The sequence below is a fragment of the Oryctolagus cuniculus genome, chromosome 2 (genome assembly GCF_964237555.1).
Source record: "Oryctolagus cuniculus chromosome 2, mOryCun1.1, whole genome shotgun sequence".
Classification (NCBI taxonomy): Eukaryota; Metazoa; Chordata; class Mammalia; order Lagomorpha; family Leporidae; genus Oryctolagus; species Oryctolagus cuniculus.
In genome coordinates, this window is record NC_091433.1 from 4,121,601 (window position 1) to 4,143,374 (window position 21,774).

General features: G+C 53.4%; 1 protein-coding gene and 1 pseudogene across 1 annotated transcript in view; both read right to left on the reverse strand.

The window, feature by feature from the left end:
* The window catches only part of STK32B (serine/threonine kinase 32B), a 250,413-nt gene that overhangs the window by 46,213 nt on the left and 182,426 nt on the right, over positions 1–21,774 (reverse strand). The window lies entirely within an intron of this gene.
* LOC127486027 (glycogenin-1 pseudogene) lies at positions 7,525–13,552 on the reverse strand (annotated as a pseudogene).

Sequence of the window (21,774 nt, forward strand, 5' to 3'; positions counted from 1 at the left end):
TTAGGCTGTCAACCTACAGAATTTAGGACACGATTCAGCCTGTCACACCAACGCACAGGGCTCTGGACCTTGGGTACTGAACTGGGGGGTGGGGGACAGGTTCTCTGAATTCCAAGAGGAGGCTCATGGTGCAGGATTCAAACGCCTGGAGTTGATCTGCCTCTGGCAGTGACCTCAAGGACGTCAGCAGGGGCTGCACAGATGGCTGTTACCAAGCTCATCAGCACTGACAGTCAGGAAAGAGGGGGAGAAAGAAGCCCAGGGCATTGCTAACTTTTAGGATTTTCCCCCCTTGGTGCTCCCTTCTCTACAACCTTGGCAATGACCCCTTAAATCTCTTTGAACATTCACTGGCAGCACAGTCCAGAGCTGCGTCTCTACACAGACTGCCATGAGCCATCCTTGGGGCTCACAACGGCCTGGAGACATCATGGTCCGTGCAGCAGATGAAACATCTGATGCTTGGAGCAGGCAACACATCAGGGCACATCCCGGGCACTGGAGAGCTGGGAGGGATGAGTGGATGGGGGTGGGGGGGTGAGGGGGTGGATGGATGAGTGGGGGGGCAAGTGGGTGGGTGGATGGATGGATGAGTGGGGGGGCAGGTGGGTGGGTGGATGGATAGATGAATGAGTGGATTAATTAATGGGTAGATGAATGGTGGATGGCTGGGTGGGTGGCTGGATGATGAACGAGTGGGTGGATGGGCAGGTGGGTGGGTGGATGGATGGATGAGTGGGTGAATGAGTGGATTATTTAATGAGTAGATGAATGGTGGATGGGGTGATGGGTGAGTGGGTGGATGGTGGGTGGATGGGTCGCTGGGTGGGTGGCTGGATGAGCCAGTGGATACATGAGTGAATACATAATTTATGAGTGGATGGATGGGCAGGTGGGGGGGTGGATGGATGGATGAGTGGGAGAATGAGTGGATTAATTAATGAGTAGATGAACTAGTGTGTGGGGTGATGGGTGGATGGTGGATGGTGGGTGGGTGGGTGGGTGGCTGGATGATGAACAGGAGGGTGGGTGAGTGAGTGAATGAATTAATGACTGGATGTATGAGTGAACGGGTGGATGGATGAATGGATGGACTGATGGATGAGTGGATGTTCAAATGGACAAAGAGGTGGGTGCATGAATGAATGAGTGGAAGAAATGCACCAAACAGGACATGGTGGAGAGACACAGCAGGCCTCTCCCGTGAGGACGTGGAGCTGAACCAACAAGCCAACAGCCAGGACAGCACTCCAGGTAACTGCAGGGGTTCTGGAATCTGGGTCCCAGGCGATAGTCTCAGCTCTTCTCCTGTCTACCTGGGAGACGTGGGGGAACTTGGGATCTATTAAAGACTTGTTAGGTGCCCGTGTGCCACGCGTGCTGTCTCATCTGATGCGCAGAACAGCTTTGTGGGGCCACCTGTGGCATCACCCCGGGAGAAGCAGTGCAAGTTCACCCCGCCGTGTCTGTCTGGAGGAAGCAACTCCTTCCTTGGTCTCTAGAGCCACGCTGGCCACTTCATTCCTGTCCCAGTCCTCCCAGACACTTCCAGGCCTCCATCCCCAATGCCATGAACTTTTTTGAGGTACCCCTTACCCACACCAGTTAGAGTCTGCTTCTCTGGAGAAGCCTGATTGACACAGGGCGACACGGAGGGACTGGCGTGTGTCTGCACGTGGGGGCTCTGCGACAGCTGGTGCGCTGGAAACTTGCGCACGTGGCTCGGCCACTTGGCGCGGTCCAGCCGTCTTCCTGAAGCTCCCTCTGCCGTGGGTGTCCTGTGTGTGCCTGCCCCTCCCATGGCTGCCGGCCCCCCTCCCTCCTGCTGCCCCCGTGTTTGATTCCAAGCAAGGAAGGCAGGTGCAGGCTCAGCCCTGACCCTCTGTTTCCTTGAATGTCCTCTCCACCACTCGGAATCTGGGGCAGACTCCTTGCGCTGAGTTTTAAACCTCCTGAATTGAACTCTGGCCAGCTGAGGCGCCCCGAGCGGGTCTCAGGCAGACAGCCCCTTTCTCTCACCTAGGATGTGAGAACTTTGTGGGACAGAGAAGCGTGGGAACCACAGCTCACCATAACGGGAGTATGAATTTCAAAACAGGGAGGAGAGGGTTTTGAACAGGCTCACGTGGTACCTATCTGAGGTAAAATGGATAGTCCCATTCCATCATTCTACAATGTATACATATGTATCAAAACAGCCCACCGAGCCCTGGATGTACATAATTATTATTTGTCAGTCAAAAAATATAATAAAGTTGGAGGCCAAAACATCGCCTTCATTGCTCGGAGAAGTGAAGGTGGGTGACGCTTTGCAGGAGACTTGTGACCTGTGCACTCCAGTGCGGCTCGGTCTGGACTGGCAAAAGCTCCCTCTGCGTGGGGAGGGGTGGCTCAGTCAGCTGGATGATGGCACTTAGAAACATTCGTGGAAAGTGGAATTCAAAGAGAAGTTCATTTTGGTGCAAAAGTCTGTGGAAACTGTATGTACAAGGAGCCTTCAAAGGTGCATGGAAAATGACTGGTGACACACACTGCGTGGATTTCAGAGTTCATCCCGCCTGGCTTCCTTCAGACTGGGACTTCCGCTCATCTCCTGCCTTTGGAGTGGAACGGAAGCGTCCATTCTTCCTGGCTCTTGCAGCTGCTGGCTCACGCTATAAATCTGGGGATGCCCTGGCCTCCAACATCTTGCGATGGCTTCAGCAAGTCTTCCTCTCCACGCGCACACCCGCTGACTGCCCCACTGGGGAGCCCTGGCTAACACAGACGGGCAGGCTGTGCCCCTGGGGTTTCCACTTGTTTTCCGAGTGCCCATGGCTGAGTCACAGATTCAAAGCTTATCCTGGCCCCGCAGGCTGACTGCACGGCAGTTCCAATCACATCCCCCAGCTCGATTTACAGTCAGTATTCTGGCGACACCGACCACAGATGAATGAAATGGTTTTCCAGCTGAGTCACGTCTCCTGCCTCCAACGGGCTCAACTCCGATGAACCCAATCTTGAACTTTATTGGGTCTATGGAAGGAAACTCAGCTTTCACGTGCTGCAGCATGAAATCAACCCCTTGCAAAAACCCAGCGTGAACAGAGGCAGGAAGCACAGGTGTGTGGCAGAGAGTGGGAGCTGGGGTAGTAGCCCAAGACCATCGCCTTTCTGCTGAGCCTCTGAGCACACAGGGTGTGGGTGCAGTCACGACTGGAATGAGGCAGCTCAACTCTTGCTAAATAGTCCGTAGACCCAGAAAAGACGGGAGCAGAGCCAACATCTCTCAAACACTCTGAGGTGCCTGGTCTAGTGCAGGGTGGAAGATTACGTCACTGAGACTTTCCTGGGTAGGGAAACAGGTAAGGAACGTGGTAATCAGGACGTCACACATGGGAATGGGGAGGGACACCAGGAGCCCCGGGCAGCCTGGGCCAGCACCCTGGTGATGCTCTTGGCAGAGGTAACCAGGTCCACTCACAGGCCAGGGGACGGAGGCGGCAGGGACCAGGGGGTCAGGCCCTCAGCAGTGTGCCCCTGGCCCTCGGCTTCCACAGCGCCCGTTCCCTTGTTGGAAGTCCTTCTTCCCCGTGTGCAGCTCTGCTCCGGGGGGGATGGGTCGACTGCTGGCTGATTCAGTGTCACAGTCGGCCCCAGTGCCACCTGCCATAGCCACGCTTCTGCCCGCAGGGGCGGGTGGTACTCACACAGCCCACACACTTGCCTGTTTCCTGGGTCGGAGGGCAGTGTCTTGCTCCCCGCGGGGACATCTCAGGGTCACCCATGTCTATTCAGCACGGAGGTGCTCTCCCCTGCGACCCGGGACACCTCCCCTCCCTGTCTGCTGGCTCCCTGTTCCCCAAACCAGACTCTTGTCAGAGTCGCACGAGGTAGGAAGTCTGGGAAAATGTGTCTGTTTTATCCCAAAGGCCTGCAGGGTGGCCCGCTCCACACATCCCTCACCACTGGGGAAGTGGAACGAGCAGCAGAGGCGTGGGGCACACAGGATGCGCGTCCTCTGGAAACTGCTCCAGCATGCACGGGCAAGACTCCAGCTCTGGACAGAAGCCGGGCACCGTGTTCCGGGCTCCCATCTCTTGGTTGTAAATAAGGCTTTATCGGAACGCACTTGTGGCTGCCTTGTTTGTGACGGCCACTGTCACGCCACAAGGACATGGCCGAGACCCTGTGCCTGCCAGCCCAGTGTGCTCACTGTCGAGTCCCGTCTGTCCACCTCGCCGAGCCCAGCCTCCCCGTGCCCTCGCGGCTGGGCTGCCCTGGTGTCGTGCGCACAGCCACCTCGTGACAAGAGTCAGGCTGCAGGCTGGCAAGACGTTGGTCAGGCTCATTCAGCAGAGCCCTCTTTCCAGCGAGGCCTCCAGCTTGGGCCTCGTCTACCTCGACCGGCCATAGCAAGAAGCCTGCTAAGTCAGCCCTGCGAGAATCCCGCCTCCTCCCCCGATTTCAGATCACCCTCCACTTTGGAACAGATCCTCATCCGCCTTGTCATCGGTCTGCCTCCCTGACGAGCTGGTTCGGCAAGAATCGCCCCGCACTCGGTGGCTCCTCTTAGTCACTTGCTACCTGCTGACCGCCGCACCCTGCTCATTGGCTAAACGTCTCCCACTTGCCCAATCTCTCTCTTCCCCTCCTATGTGGGCGCAGGTTCTTTTTGAACAGGCCCATGGTTTGCTAGCTCATGCCTATCCCCAATGCAATGCTTTGCTGTTCCTGTAGAAACACCACTGTCTCATAATCTCTGATTGTTGTCATTTAGGCTGACAAGGGGCACGTCTGCTGCTGTCTCTTTCCCGAGGCATCTACACGAAGACAGCCCCTGTGACCAGTCGATCGGCAGCACAGGACTACCATGGGGTTACGCAAAGGCCTTTCCATTGCTCCTTGGACCCAATGCATCAGAGAAGCACAAAACCCCAAAGGGGAGGAGTTGGGGGTGACCCTGCCTCCCACAAGCACGTTCTGAGGTGAGGGAGAGCTGGAGAGAGGTGACCACGGGTGAGTCCCCTCCCCATCTCAGCAGCCTCAGGCCGCACTGGGGGGTGACGGGGGAAGGGCAGGCTGAGTCTTACGGGGCCCAGGCTGGACTTGTAATTCTCAACACTGCCTGCGCTGGGATGTACTCTGTACCCATCCCATCAGGACGGGATCTGCTACTCAATCGGGAGAGCACTTTGCCTGGGTACCAACGGGCAAGGATTAGAGAACAATCAAAATGGTTTGATGTAAACGGCCCGGCCCCAGCCATCACGAGACACGGTCGCTGCGCACATTTCTCCCGGAGAGTTGACGGGTGCTCAGCCGAGTTTAGCAGGCTGTGGGTGGCCCAGCCGTGCAGCTCTCCACAAACCAGGGGAGTCCCTGTGCCCTCCAGCCCCTTGCTGTGCCCCCTGTGTCGTCCTCTCTCCAGCGCCCCCTGTGTGTCCCAGGCTCCATGGAAAGGAGGCAGTGACTAACTCCGCAAGGCTCTTGGCCACCGTGCTGGACAGCTCCAAGTTCTTCTACGCGGGACACAGAATCCAAGCAGCCTCTCTGTACGGCCCCCCTGTGGGACCACACAATTGAAGCTCCCTCCCTCTTCCAGTGGGCAGATCAAAAGGCGTAAAGAGCTATCCCAAAGCTTCCCTGCGGCCCTTCTGAATCACGGGGTGAACAGCCTTCTGCTGGCCGCTGCCACAGGCATTTTCACTGTCTGATAAAAGCGCATGTGCAATACTTCTATTTTAGCTTAGCTCCAGGGGGAGAAGTGAGTTCTCTCCAGGAGATAAGGATGTTTTTCTTCTTTTCCTCTGATATTAAAATATAAGTGTGGAGAGACGGGGACATGCAGACTAGCAGAGGGGGAGATGTCTGTTTAAACTCCATCCACCACTTAGCACCCTTAAAGTCTTCCACACGTTATTTAACCTCCCTGGGTTCCAATGCCCCCAGCTGTAGGATGGGAGGGGATTGGCTGGCAGTGTCCACAGGCTGGGTGGCTGTCAGGATTACAGGAGATGGTGCACTACTTGCACCTAATGAGCACACTCTGCAATGCCTAAGGCAGCCAAAAATGGAAGCTACAATCAGGCCACTACTGACATCAACTACTCAGCTTTGCTTTTCCAACTTAGAAGGCAAGACATTCAGCATCTGCTTCAACCGCAACAAGGTCAGGCCTCGGATCCCAGCACACGTGAAATGCCAAGTACTTCTACTCATTGCAAAATGCTATGAGGAGACACCAAGAAGGCAGGTGCACCCCGGGCCAGGTGCCTGGGCCGCTCACGCCTCCTGGCCCTTCGTGGGACTGCTACATGCACGTTTCTCACGCATGCTGCTCTGCTCCCCCTGGGCACCTCGCATCTTCTCAAAGGTCATCTCATCTTGTCTGCACCTTCAGCCAAGTGCGATACATACTCATCCCATTTCAAAGATGAAGAAATTGAGGGTCCTAGAGGTGAATGAGATTGTTCCTGCAACGCAGAAGCCAAGCAGCAGAGCCAGGCTGTAAGCCCAGCCCGCTCTGTTTCAATTCATCCTCCTTGTAGAACCCTCTGAGGGAAGCAACAGATGGACCAAGCTGTGACATCACTCAGGCGCTCTCTCTCTTTAACCCACATCCTTGGAGGTGCTGACCACACTCTCTTTTTAGGAAAGAGAACTGGATTAGGGCTCAGAGAACACAGAACATTCAGGGATTCAGCTGGACCCCTCCTTGTCGACTTCCACTTCTCTCTTCACATCTACAACAGCCAAGGTACTCTTGGTGCAGGGTGTACAAAGATCTTACAGAGATAAACACGGGTATATCCAGAACCTGCACAACTGTGTAAACTCTGCCTCACGTCTGTGGGCAGCAATGATCGTGCAGTGCCGAGTCACACGTCCCGGTCAAGCCCTGTCTAGGCTACCCTGCACAAGTGCACGCCCCCAACAGACCAGTCTGGTCCCTGGGAACCGTCCCTTCTCACGCACATCCATGTTCGAGCTGACCTCCCCTCCCCTCACGACTCACTCCTCAGTTCCTTTTGAAAAGTGAGTAGTATCGACATGCAGGACAAGCTTCCCAATGCTGCACAGGAAGCAATGCACCTGCCGCCACCCTCGGTAGCGGTCCTACGTCTCTGCTCGTGGCTGGCAAGGCTGACTGTTCCCAAGCATGGACGTGTCTTCCCCAGCTCAGCAGCCAGCTGCATTGCTATGCAAGAGTAGTTGTTCTCTTTCTTTTTTTTTTTTTTTTTTTTTTTTTTTTTTTTTTTTTTTTTTTTTTTTTTTGACAGGCAGAGTTAGACAGTGAGAGAGAGAGAGACAGAGAGAAAGGTCTTCCTTCCATTGGTTCACTCCCCAAGTGTCTGCTACGGCCAGCACACTGCGCTGATCCAAAGTCAGGAGCCAGGTGCTTCCTCCTGGTCTCCCATGCGGGTGCAGCGGCCCAAGCACTTGGGCCATGCACTCCCGGGCCACAGCAGAGAGCTGGACTGGAAGAGAAGCAACCGGGACAGAATCCGGAGCCCCGACTGGGACTGGGACTAGAACCTGGGGTGCTGGCGCCGCAGGTGGAGGATTAGCCAAGTGAGCCACGGCGCCGGCCAAGAGTTTTTCTTGATATGCGGCTTTCAAAGAATGTTGGTGAATAGGACGAGTGGTGACAATTTAAGGAATTTTAAGATAAGAATGAACACAGGTTAGGGTTTCATACAGAAAAGTTTTAGTTAGTCCTGCTCAGTTCTGGAAGGACCTACTATGTTGAAGGTGCTATGTTGAACACTGAAGACAGCAAGACGCAGGAAGCTGTTCCGATGAGTCAGTCAGGGTCTGGTGGAGGAGGCAGCCATGCGTTTCTACCACAGAAGCTGGCAAAAGCTTGGAGGAAACACAGAAGGGAGTCGCTCCATTGTTTAGAATTTGGCAAAGCCCCCTTCTTTGATGGAAGTGGAACCTCTAACGCAGAGGATGCGCCAGAACACTGAACACACGAAGGCACACAGGTGTAGGCGTGGTGGTGGTGGACAGGACTGCACTGCTCTCTTGCTTGCCATGGTTTCCTGCCTCCTTCTGGTTCCCTTGGGGAATCTTTCCCCACTGGACACGGTCCTAGAGAGGGGCCGTCCAGAGGGCCCAGCCCACCTCAGGGGTAGACATAGGGTTCAAGGTGCCTGAACTAGAGCATTTCATCTCTCTAGCTACCAGAGATAGTCATGTGATGCAGGCAGACCCAATCAGAAGCTTCTGGGCCAGTCATGTGATACAGGCAGACCCAATCAAAGGTTTCTTCGGGATGGTCTTGTGATTCAGAAGGACCAATCAGAGGCTTGTCTGGGTTCATATATGAATCTGGGACTTGAAGACTTCCTTCCATTGTGGTGGTCCAGCTGGGCACAGGGAAGTGTGAGGTTGCTGGTAGCTGGTTGTTGGTCTGCTAGAAGAGGACCTGTCTGTCTAATGAAGTGGGCAGAGACCTCCAAGGCAAATTCAATCTCTCTTCCTCCCACCCTCCCTCCACAAGGCTCAACAATATCAAACATGCTGAACTCAAAGTTTTTGGGTAAAATTTTCCTTTTTTTTCTTGGCAGTGAGTCTTTATTTTCCATACAGGGTGCCATTGCAGGCAACCATCAGAGAACACACTATTTTCAAATATACAGAACTGAACCAAAGCGTTTCAGCAGGCTGCCACCTCCCTGCACAAACACTGGTACATCTTCAGACGCGGGCTAGGCAGTGAAACGGTTTGTGCCAGCTGCTGATGCCATTGTGGCTATGAGTCACTCGGCAGTGTTACTATAGTCTGTCTTTACTCCGGCAGCCTCTGGACAATTCTAGGAGGCAGGTCTAGTGAAGGGTGCAAGCAAGCAGGCAGGGGACCAGGTGCCATGTGCTGTCTGGCAGGGAAACTGACTGGGAACCTGGCTCTGTACTCTTCCCCCTAGAGTTGATACAGCCAACTTAGTAGTTTGATACATATCCATATATATCTATTTCTATGTATTGCCTTTACCATGTATAACTGGCAATCTGCATAAGTGAACGTTCGTGACACAGCTAAGTCTAGTGTCGAAAAGCAGGACACTGTCCGTACAACAGAACTGCTGCCTCACAACTTCTGCCCAGTTCTCGCTCTACAGAGACCCTTCGTCTGATGAGTTTCAGTGGAAGCCTCTAGCAGCGCTAACAGACTTTTCTCAACCCAGCTCTAGATGCCAAGTATCAGAAACAAGTGCCTGTGAAGTGGGTGTGTCCAGTGCTACTGGAGGCAAGTGTCAAGCTTCTTCTTGATGTTGTCAAAGGAATTGGCTCCCACGTCATCAGCCTGGCCCTGTTCCCACCGCTCTTTCCGTTCTGAGGACACACATGGTCGTGTGGTGGCCGGGGTCTCCCCAAGGGACAAGTATGATACGGCTCGTGAGACATCTTCCACATGCTGGTATGAGTGGTGCCTTTGGCAAGGCCAAATTGTTGGAGCAGAGGTGCAACACTGGTGGTGAAGACGTCCCGCCACACGTTGAGAAACTGTGGATGAGTCATGGTGGGACCATGGGCCTCACTTCTGACACTTTTTGTTTTGGTGTCATAGTATAATTCCATGGTCTGGTTTGCCCCAGGAAATGCACAACTTTGGCACTTGGACCGACTGCTTTGCATGCTGGGAGGCAGGAGTATACAGAAATGCTGCTTAGATTATAAATAAATGGCAGGTGTTTCTGATATCTGATGTTGCCCAGCAGTAAGCCCTGGTCCCCACCATCAAAACTGCCTCGCTCGGAAGCAACGTGCAACAGCTGATTATAGGTTTCCACCGAAGGCTGATAAACAAAGACCCCAGGGTTGAGGCGGTCAGGCCAGCCTGGGTCTGGTGCAGCCGACAGTTCTCTCTCAAAAAGAGCATCATATTTGCCAGAACCAGAGTATCTGCACCCACGAACACACATTTTGAATACTGGGAAAGGGACCAGCAGTGCAGTTTGGTCAGTGCGACACCCAACTCGGGCCTCTTCATTAAGGTGAGATGCGCAGAGTCGCCACTGTCCAAGATGTCCACTGTGGTGACTTCATCAAGGACTATGTCTAAAGGCTTTCTCATGGTGTCTGAGACGTGTGGGGTGGTGAGCACGGCCAGGCTTTGGGAGGTCCTGTGCTGTGTCAGAGATGAGCCCAGCACCAGGGCACCCTCGGCGTAGGCATCGTTTGTGGTCAGTGTCACAAAGGCCTGATCTGTCATGGTGCTGCCGGGGTGTGGACGGCTGCTGCAGCCGCAGGTTAGTGGCTTGGAGAAGCCGGGTGTGGGGAGGGGAGCGCGGCCCGGGAGGAGGCATGGCGGGAGCCCCTTTTTCTTAAATTGGTTTGATAAGTGTTTCCATCACTCCAAACTCATCCAAACAATTATGCCAAGTTGATGTACCACAGTAGATTAAAGGGGTCAGTGGGCACAGTGAGAATTAAGGGGCCAAATCAGGAAATCATACTGAGCTTTGAGTGACAGGGCTAAGACAGAGTTTGTCCTGCAGGCAATGGGGAGTCAGCGAATGCTTTTATAGAGCTTTGATTCAGACAGCTATCTGATCAGGGATATGGATCGGCCTCTCTTTCACTTGTTAGTTCAGGGGAATCGAGCCAGGCTGAACTTCTTAGTGTGGGTGGGGCGAGAAGCAAGCATGCTTTGAAACTGCTAATTTCATGCGAATATGCCAGGAGGCAGTCTTCCTCCTTAGTGACTAAGATTATTTAATTAGCAATGAAAATCAATTCTTCTATGTGAAGTAGCAGGGTGAACACTTCAAAGGGGCATCTCTTTATGCAGGTAACAGGACACATAGTGCAATTAGCAAGCACATCCATAATCAGGAAACAAAGGGACAGTCGCAACAGAGAGGCTCATAAACGCGTTCTCCTCCCTGATTCCTTGTCTGGTTGGAGCAGCTCTGCTCTGGCTGATTTCATTCTTCACAGCCTTGTCCTAGAGGTCATTCCATCTCGACCTAAAAGCCCCAGCCGTTGTGAATCCTTATAATTTCTAAAAGAACCATCACCAGGCTTGGAGACTGAGCAGGAGCACAGACTCAGAGTCAAGGCTGGAGTTTGCCTTTATTGTGCAAAATATGTCTAGAAACCCCAGGAGATTCATCGCTGAGGCCCTGGATTCTTGGTCATGCCCCAGTGGCAGCACCTGGCTAACGCTGTGGCCTTGACAAGTTGTATTCTCTGGTCTATGGGACATAAGCGGAATCATGAAAGACAGCCCAAACTAAAGACCAGCTGCACGAATTAAATGGCACGATGCAAGACTCTCAAGCTGTCAACACATTTATATAAAAGATGTATTGGCAGAAAAGACTGCTCTTTTTTTTTTTAAAGGCATTCCATCTCATTTTACATACATTCCTGACAATCAGGCCCAGTGTTAGGGACTCAGGACCTATTGGTGATGAGAAAGAGGTTCCAAGCTTTAGGGACAGAAACCTAGCAGGAGACATGCAGTAACTGCAGACCGCAGGGCTGTGGTCACTGTGGTCACTGTGGTCTGCATGAGCTGCTTTGGAAGCAGAGGGGTAGCTCTGAGACACCCCCCCCCCCACAGTGTGCTTCCCCCTGAAGCCATGGCAGCTGTCACAGAGGGCCAACACTTGAGTTGGGAGTTCGGAGTGGCACCATAACAACATTGTAGTAGACTCCAGACAGTGTGATGGCTGGAGCTATGGGAGCCCAAAGGATAACCAGGGACACAAGGAGGCTGTGCTGGCCACATGCCTGTGAGCGATCAGACCTAGTTCTTGCTCTTTTCTCCACCACTGAAAACAGCATTATACAGACTTTCGTCTTCTGGCCTGCAGGGGGATTTGCCCTGTGGGGGGCACAGGTGGAAGACTAGAGCACGGATGGGAGAGAGGCCAGGGTTTCTCCTTTGTTTGCTGGTAGTGCCCTTGGCAGAGCTGCATCTTCCCTCCCGTGTTGTTCCAGCTGCGCCGGCCTCTGGCACAGCCCAGCTCTCACTGGATCCTCTAAGGGTCCAGCCCCACCTCAGGGGCCTGACTCCATGGCTCCAGGACCTGCCCTCCATGCTCCCCTGTGGCCTTCCCCGCTTGGGGCTTGCAGCACACTCCTACAGCTTCTGATCTCTGGGCTGCCTCATCACCCTGTCTGTCCTCCACGTACACCTGAAGAAAACACACACATCACTAATTCCTTCTGCTAAGGTCCTTCTGTTTGACTCAGCGTGGTTTCCAGTTTCTGCCTGCAGCCTGACTCACACAGAGGCCCATGAACTGTCCTAAGTGAGATACGATGATGGGTGGCGGCAGAGGACAAAACACGAAGATTTTGAAATTTGACGAATGAAAGAGAGGAAGACTTGGGAGTGTGAAAGAGTTAAAATGCATTCGTTCACTGATTCATCGTTGCCTTCCTATCTGCAGCTCCAATCTCTAGTCACGGGACGCGAGTGTCATGTCTACTTTCAGCACCAAGGAGAGCTCTCCCTGCCCTCTACAGTTCTTACTGCTTAAAGAAATAGCTCTCTCTTGATGTCAGAACCCTTCAGACATCAATACAGCTCGTTTACTACGGAAGACGGAAACGTTTAGAATTTGCAAGTTCCTCTCACAGTGATGGAAAGGAAGCGATCTCAATTAGTATGAGTGATGCTGATTTGACCTTTCATTTTACACAGGTCTCACGACATTAAGGTTTGCAGCCACTTCCACACTGGCTTCCCTGACGTACACCTCTCCCCTTTAAAATATCTGCTTAGTGTACCTTCCCAAGGACACTTGTTATCTCCCCATTAGCCAAAACAAACACGTCTGAATTCTTTAGTCCAGAAGTTGAAGCTCCTCTAGTCAATATGGTTCTTCAAAAAAGAAATAATAGAATTAACTAAGGGCCGGCACTGTGGTGTAGTGGTTAAAGCCGCTCCCTGCAGTGCCTGCATCCCATATGGGCACTGGTTCGAGTCCTGGGTGCTCCGCTTCCAATCCAGCTCTCTGCTGTGGCCCGGGAAGGCAGAGGAAGGTGGCCAAGTGCTTGGGCCCTGCACCCGTGGGAGACCTGGAAGAAGCTCCTGGCTCCTGGCTTTGGATCGACTCAGCTCCAGCAGTTGCAGCCAACTGGGGAGTGAACCAGCAGATGGAAGACCTCTCGCTCGCTCTCTCTTTCACTCTCTGTCTCTCCTTTTCTCTCTGTGTAACTCAAATAAATAAATCTTAACAAGAAGAATCACTGCATGATCCAGCAATTCCACTCCTGAGGGTATTCCCAATATAATTCAGAGCAAAGTCCCAAAACTGTACATAATAGCATTATTCCTACAGCTGAAAGGTACAAACAACCTAAATATCTACCAAAATATGAACATATAAGCAACATGTGGAAAGTACCCATAAAGAAGTATTATTCCATCTTGAAAAGGAAGAAGGCCTGCGCCGCAGCTCACTAGGCTAATCCTCCGCCTGCGGCGCCGGCACCCCAGGTTCTAGTCCTGGTCGGGGTGCCGGATTCTGTCCCGGTTGCCCCTCTTCCAGGCCAGCTCTCTGCTGTGGCCTGGGAGTGCAGTGGAGGATGGCCCAAGTGCTTGGGTCCCTGCACCCACATGGGAGACCAGGAGGAAGCACCTGGCTCCTGGCTTCGGATCAGCGCAGCACCGGCCGCAATGGCCATTGTGGGGTGAACCAACGGCAAAAGGAAGACCTTTCTCTCTGTCTCTCTCTTGCTGTCCACTCCGCCTGTCAAGAAAGAAAGAAAGAAAGAAAGAAAGAAAGAAAGAAAGAAAGAAAGAAAGAAAGAAAGAAAGAAAGAAAGAAAGAAAGAAAGGAGGGAGGGAGGGAGGGAGGGAGGGAGGGAGGGAGGAAAAAGAAAAGGAAGAGAATCCTGACACTTGCCACACCTGAATTTGTCAAGTGAAGTGGGTCCAACGGGGAGAAGTCTGAAGTCTGCCTGCCTGGCTCCCCTTGTGTGCAGGCCCCGCACACTCAGATCCATGGAGGCAGAAGAAAGAATGGCGGCTGCCACCACTGGGGGACCGGGAATGCAGGGTCGTGCGAGATGAAGAGTCCCAAAGCCTGGTCGCACAGCGTTGTGAATGCCAACCACCGTGCACTCAAGAATAGCTAAGGTGGCAAACTCAGTGTTCAGTGCATTTTACCAAAGAAACTCGCTAGCTTGCTTTCCAGTTACATGCTTTACCCAACTATGAAGCCGTCTAATCGACACCTCCCAAACATATCCGAGTCTCCTGCATCAGTACCTCCCCCACCCCAACTCACAGCATCTCCACTGATCAGAAACCAAGCAGGGTCTCCAAGCACGGCACACACACCCCCTACTCCACGGAGGGCTGTCTCCTAGCACCTGCACACCTCACCTAAGCTGCTCCACAGCGACTCTCCCTGCCTTAGGGCTTTCTCTCTCAAAGCACGTGACATTCTCCTCCTTTTATTTTAGTCTGTGAGCCTTTTCTAACTGCGGAGCACTCTGAGGGCTGTTGACATGGTTTTGCGCCAGTTCTGTCGCCCTAGAATGTAGCACTGGAAATGGCAGTTCATGGTAAACTATAAATGCACAACAAGTATTCCTTGAGTCTTCATATTTTCAGTTAATGGAACTGCGGCTGGCTTGGTCAAAGGAGACGGTGGGACAGGTTATCCGAGCTGCTGCTGGAATGCTCCTGCGATCTGCACCAGGATCCGTTGCCTCCTTTCAGTCTATAGGGAAGGCAGGCTGCTCCCCTCCCTACAGTCCAACATCCTTACGGCAGGCAGAATCGTCCTGTGTGAAGCTGCAGCCTGCAGCACAGATCACATCATGTCACGCCTCCACTGAAACCCCAGCAGCATCTCTCCCCTGTCGGCACAAAGTCGAGCTGATGAGTCTGCTACCCTCTGTCTCATGCTCTGCCCCTGGCCTGGGCTCCTACCACGCTGCCATTGTCCACGCTACTCTAGTCACGGTGGCATCCTCACTCTCATCTTGCAACCTCGACTCCTCTGCCTAGAAACGGTGACTTTAGATCCCCACATCTCGCCCTCATGTTCTGCAGCTCTTGGCTCACACGTTCTTGTATCAGATGGTCCATCTCTGACTCTTCCACGCGAAAGAACAGCCCTCACGTCTCACAGCACCGACTCATGCACGTTGTCTGATGGCTGCCTCCCTCCACCGGAATGACGCTCGAGGAGGGCAGACCGGATCAGTGTTCACTGTCGCATTCTTATCCTGGTGCGACACGGGTACCCAGTGAGTCACCACTGGAGGGAGGAGGGGGTAGATGGGTGAACGGGTGTAGGATCAGCCGATGGACGGTGCGTGGATGAAAGGAGAGATGATGGGTGGAAGGATGAATGTGTGGATGAATGAACACCACAGCTTCTCCAAGACTGCAAGGCACAAGGGAGAAGAGCCAAGTGAAATAATAGGACACCAGCCTGAAAATACGGAAATTCATACCACTTTCCTCTTTTCTTTCCTCACTTGGATTCCCATTTTCCTTTAAGGAACTACTTCAGCAATGTTTGTGGCAGCTGTTACCAGATGAAGCCCACATTTACTAACCTCGCTCTCAAGTTCCTGCACAGGAAGACTTGAAGTAAGCCCCAGTACAGCACTTGTGGGTGGCTGAATCTGCCGACCCTTCCTTGGCAGCTCCTCGGCCTGGAAAGCTGTTCTTCATCATTCGCACCTGTCAAAACACTCATCAGGCTTCCAGTCCCAGCTCCTCCACGAGCCCAGGCAACGCCTAACGCACACGGGCTATCTCAGTCCTTGGAACTCTCTGAGGACTCAGCCCCTACACATCCTTTCTAGCACCGTATTTTCCTCCCTTTCAAAATAGGGGTGGGGCAGAGGCGCCGGGTCACAATATGATATATCCTGTGTATCTTGAGTGTGAGTGTGTGTGTGTGCGTGTGTTGTGTGTCCTAGCGTCTGCGGTAAGAGCCCAAATATGGTAATTAGTCCTGTCAATAACCAGTGGATCCTTCCACGACAGAGGCATCCTAGGGTCGAGGGTTTTCGGTCTTCTTGTCTCTCTCTGATACCAAGCCTTGATGTCTCCTGTATCGGGGACTGCAAGACTGGATGGGTGAGTGCAGGACCCTACTTGGGAAGGGGTTGGGGCAGCACCGGGATAAAGCTCAGAGCCCTTGGTGCTCTCACTGCGAGCAGCCATTTCCAAACCTGCGGCCCCGACTTCCCGACACTGATCCGGCGTCTTGCTTGTGAACAGCCCCCGTACAGCAGCCTCTAACTCACTGGCGCCTTCGAAGCCGTGTTTCCGGCTTTCATACTCTGCTTCGGATTTCACTCCAGTTTCTCCGATGCTATGCTGAGACTCAGGACTCCATTTTCAAAATTTATTATCTAACATAAACACTCTCTACCCAACCGCGGTGCACTCTGTACACAGGAGACGGAACAGTCCCTTCAAGGAATAAATTGGATTCTCCTGTATCTCACGCTTCCATCATCACAAAACCATAAATCCTCAACACGCTCCCCTGAAAGAGAGCAAAGCAAAGCTCTGTTCCTAGGAGCGATGAGCTTCCTCCCGAGACTGCACTGGGGTTTCCATTCCAACGACAGTGTGCACGTCTTCAGGTTTCTCTCCACGTGGACATTTACTTCTGCAGATACGGCGCCGGGACCACAGGGTCGTGGAGGAGGACGGCTGGGGTGGCTTCCCCTCCACCTCACGGGAACTGTAGCTTAGTTTTTGTACAACAAAGACGGAAGGCGTCTGGGGACGGATAGATTAATAGTGGTGGGAAGGGTAGGGACAGAGAGGGAGTTTGGATTAAATAGAGGAAGCTGGGTGTAGGCCATCGACTTTGATAAATAAATCGCACGAGAACGAGATATAAATAATAGGGGAGGTGGGGCGGGGAATTTGGAAACTCTTTGTGCTACTTCCCAATTTTTGTTTTGCAGCTTTAAAACTCTTCTGAAACAAAGAACAAAGCTAAAAACAAAAGGTTGCATCAGTTATTTAGTGCCAACCTTGTTGAGGGCTTAGTATGGACAAGGCAAAGCTGTGCTTGATTCTCTGTGGATCATTTCATTCCATTGCCCTAAAGCCCATTTTAAAGAGGCCAAGACTACGGCAGGATGAGATGAACTTTTTTGCGGGTGATTTCTCTGCTGGCTTACTGGATGGTCCAGGATTCTAACCAGGTAGTGCAATCTTACCTCGTGCTTTGCAAGCACCGTCCCTTTAGAGAGAGTTAATTGTGCTTTGATTTTCTCATTAAAGGGGTGACATGCTGATGAAAGGCAATTTTAAAATAGAAAAAAGATAAAAAGTGAAATTACAGTGAGCCTCCCTTCAACCTAATGCATTGGGAAACCGATTCTTATCCTTTTTTGTTTAATAAGCAGACATCTTGTTACAGTCATGCAAATTTATAAGGTATAGTTTTCTCTAAAGAGTGTCAAAACAGCCCCTTCCACCCAGTGCAGGGTCTCCATAGTAAGTACAATATTCGAAAGTGTTACAGTCTCCTAGCATCTTAATGGTTTCCTAAGCCAATTCCTTTCCTTTAGATTCTTTCAAATGCACTGGTCATCACACACGGTGCTGCCCTAAATGCTCTCAGACTTAAGGCAGAGAGGCCAAGACTCTAGGTTACATTCCAAGAAGTGACACTCACCAAAGTGTGTGAGTTCAAAAGGAGTCTGATTCCTGTGGCCACGTGTCTTCCCCAAAGGGCTGTCGATTTCCACCACCACCAGCAAACGTTCAGGCAGCCCCAGGACCTTTCATTTGTCTTTTCCCCAAATGGCCCAATCCAGGTGTCATCCTGGCGTGGAAGCCTGGCTAATTCTTGAGGCCAAATTTCACCCTCACAGCACAGCCAGGGTGCCATGACTCAGCACTCCCTCAGCGTGCTGAGCCGGTGGTCGCACACCTGTCTCCTGGGGCCGACTGTGGGCCCAGTGGCAGGCACGGCAGGTGCCCCATGCATGCTTATGGAGTGGGTAATGCATCATGGCTCCCATTTTCCTGTCTGGCACACAGTGGGTGCTAATTACATACTGGCTATCTGTATCTGAGATTTGATATCCTTCAGAGCCTCCCGGGGCAGAAGGAACTCACAACCTGAGTAAACCCTGTCAGTTTCTCGGGCCTCAATCATTCGTTCAAGGCACATACATTTATTTAACGCCTCCTGTGTGCCGGGACTTGTAGTAGGTATCCGGGAAATAGAGATAAACCTGAATGTGTGATATGGAGGTGATGGTTTTAGAGGCCTCTCTGGGGAAGCATGGTGGGGAGGGGCCTCGTGACAGGTGCCTGGAGCGGGAGTTTGTTTCAAATCAGCTCCTCTTCCCTCCGTGGGCAGACACAGGGCACCAGCACCCGCCCGCCGGTCCCGCAGCCTCCCACAGCCTCCACATGCGCCTTCTTTATCTCCTGATGGACAGAAGTCTCCCAGGCCACTTCCTGTTGCTGAAACAAAAAACCCGAGGCTGCACACTGCGTACAAAGAAGAGCTCGACCCACCCAGGGTTCTGGAGGTTGCAAGTCTGGGGCCTCTGGTGAGGGCCCTCTGGCTGTGTCACCAGCAGAGAGACAGCCATGTGCAGATGAGGGGGAGGGCGTCACCCCGGGAGACGGGAGGCCAAGCGGCTGGGGGCAGGCTTGCCGTTCTGACAACAACCCACTCTTGCAGGAACTAACGAGGGGGTCCCGCCACTCCCGCCCCAGCACCACCCTGGGGACCAAGCTCCCAGCACATGGCCCTCGGGCGGGCGGACGATCCACACCCAAACCACAGCGAGGGGTTTAAGCCACGACCTCACGTGTCACAAGGTTCACGACCCTATCATGGAGTGCACGTGGAACGTGGCAGGAATGTAACACCAGGGATCCAACCTCAAAGGGGCTTCCCTCCCCTCTTCTTCCTTCCCTGACTCAGGAGTGGTTAAGCAGCCCCTGCCCTGGGCCATGCACTCTGACAGTGTGGAAGACAGGCAGGTGAATGGGGCGGGGAACGTGCCAGCCCCGGGGGGAGTACGGGGGAGGCAGGTCTGTTCTGTGGCCTCTGAGAAGCAGTAATGAACACCTGGTCATTAGCAACTGGGGTGAGAAAGAAGCCAGCCAGGAAGCAGACAGGGCGCGGGAGAGGACGGGGCTGGGGGCCGGCCTGGGGTCCCAGCTTAGGGAAAGGGCGGCCAGCCAGGGTGCCCTCTGCAGGGGGCTCTTGTCCCTGCTCCGGCTCTGTCTGGGGACCAGCTGGATGTGACATGGACAGGGTGCAGCCTCCGTGATCCTTCTGCGTCTGGGGAGGTGGCAGGGGGTGGAGCGGGAGAGAGCCTTTGGCTGCGGTCAGACGCCAGCTGCGACCCCGGGCCGCTGCTCACTACAGCGCCCCCGACTCAGGCAGGGAAACCTCGGCTGCCTCACCTGGACCGCAGGCTGGTGCCCTCCCCGGGGGTGGTGGCGAGGGGCCGATGAGATGCAAACCTGCTCATGTACATGTTCATACACACGCGTCCTCACTCACTCAGGCACGTTGGGAAGAGCTCCGTACACCCCGAACCAGAAGAGTCCTAGAGTTCAGTGGTCACCACCTGGGGTCTGAGGCCAGAGTAGGCCAGCTGGGCGTCCCGGGCAATCACCCAGCCCCTCGGCACAGTGGGGGTCACCAGAGTCCCTCGTTCATTTTATTACTGCGAGGATTACATGAGATGACGCTTATATATGTGTGTGTCGACAAACAATACCCTTATATATATATATATAGTATATATATAGTGTGTATATATATATATATATATACTAACACCTGACATCTGCATGGGTACACCCACAGGTGCATATACACACATATGTCACACACACACACATGAATGCAAATACACACGCACATGCACACACGCGCACACTCCATCTCCTATCCATCTGCGTAAAGGAACGCCGAGAACGTCTGACTCGTGGTGGTTGCGGCTGTTCATTTGATTTTGTCTGACCTGTTCCTTGTGTACACCCGGTCCAGGAATCCTGCCCTGGTGACGGTGACGAACCTTCGGGGCTTCCAAAACCATCAGTCTTTCTGACAAACTGGACTACACCACTGCCAGACTCCAACGCCTCAACACGCCGAAACCAACAGTGTCCTCCTGGACGTACAGCCACCGCCTCGGCCCACACAGGGCCCCCCCCCCCTACATTCAGGCTCCTCTGCCCAGCGCCTGCCTTCGCTTCTCTGATATTCCCTGATTGTCCCGCAAATCCCAGACCAAGGCGGCACAGGAAGCCTTCCCTGCCCGCTCCGAGCCCCGCCCCCCTCCCCACCCCAGGCTGGGTCTGGCTCCCTCCTCACAGGCTGCTGTGTGGCATTCTGTCACCGTCCCCGCCCTGGGTGGCAGCCATTTGGTCCCTGGAACAGGTGCCTCCTGGACCTGGGACGCTGCTCAGGCACAGGGCAGTCTCACCCGTTCCCTCCTAGGGGCTGGCAGGCTGCTTGGCTATTGAAAACACAAAAGCCCAGTTCAAATGCCACGAAAAGCTGTTCTCAGTGCTTTGAGCAATAATGTACGTGGAACCTATGGCAGCACTTTTCTGCTCAGTTACTATCACACACAACAGCTATGCCCTGAGATGCATTTTATTTATTTATTTATTTATTTTGACAGGCAGAGTGGATAGTGAGAGAAAGAGACAGAGAGCAAGGTCTTCCTTTTGCCGTTGGTTCACCCTCCAATGGCCGCCACGGCTGGCGCGCTGCAGCCGGCGCACCGTGCTGATCCAAAGCCAGGAGCCAGGTGCTTCTCCTGGTCTCCCATGGGGTGCAGGGCCCAAGCACTTGGGCCATCCTCCACTGCACTCCCGGGCCACAGCAGAGAGCTGGCCTGGAAGAGGGGCAACCGGGACAGAATCCGGCGCCCCGACCGGGACTAGAACCCGGTGTGCCGGCGCCGCTAGGTGGAGGATTAGTCTATTGAGCCATGGTGCCGGCAGGATTTTATTTTTAAAGAGTTGTACTACCCCCTTCAACTGATACAGACTTGTCACCACTGCGCACATGGGAAAGGCTGATGTCTGGTTTCAAAGTCAAGGCTCACAGAGAGAGAAAGAGCACCGAGCTGCCCCAAAGCAGCCAGGCACAATCAAGTTCTTTAAGGACATGTTCTCATGGAATTCGCAAGCAGTGAAGCAGGTATCCGCAAAGCTACGCCAAGGGAATTAGTAACTTGTCTAAGATCACCAGGAGGACGACAGAAGCCCAGCCTGCATGTGTGGGATGTTCTTGCTTCTCCAGGGTGTCTACACTGACACAAGCGATATTCGTCCCGAGGTATGAGAGGCAGCCCCGAGGGGGTCTGGCGGGGCACTTCTGAATGCTGCTGTTGAATGAATGGGGGCACAGCGCCTCACTGCCACGTGTCTCCATGCGCAGTGCACAGACACCCGTAGCTTCAAATCTGAGCACACACACAGAAAAGGAGACTCCAGAGACAGATGGGAGGGGCGAATCTTTGCCAAGTCTATAACTTTAGAATCGGCAAAGGTGATTTGGCTAGTATTTAGGGTTCTTGAAATGTGATCAACAATATAGATCGATGGATCGATCGATCGACAGATGACGGATAGAATGGCAGGGAGGGAGGGATGGAGGAGGTTACAGGAACTGGCTTGTGTGTTTACAAAAGCTCACAAGTCCCACGATCCGCCAGGAGCAAGCTGGAGAAGCCGGCGAGCGTGTGCTGTGATTCCCTGTAGGTCCACAGGCCGAGGAGCGGGGGACGGGCAGTGTCAGCCCTGCCTCCGAGTCGCCAAGCCCCAGAACGAGGAGCAAGAACGCC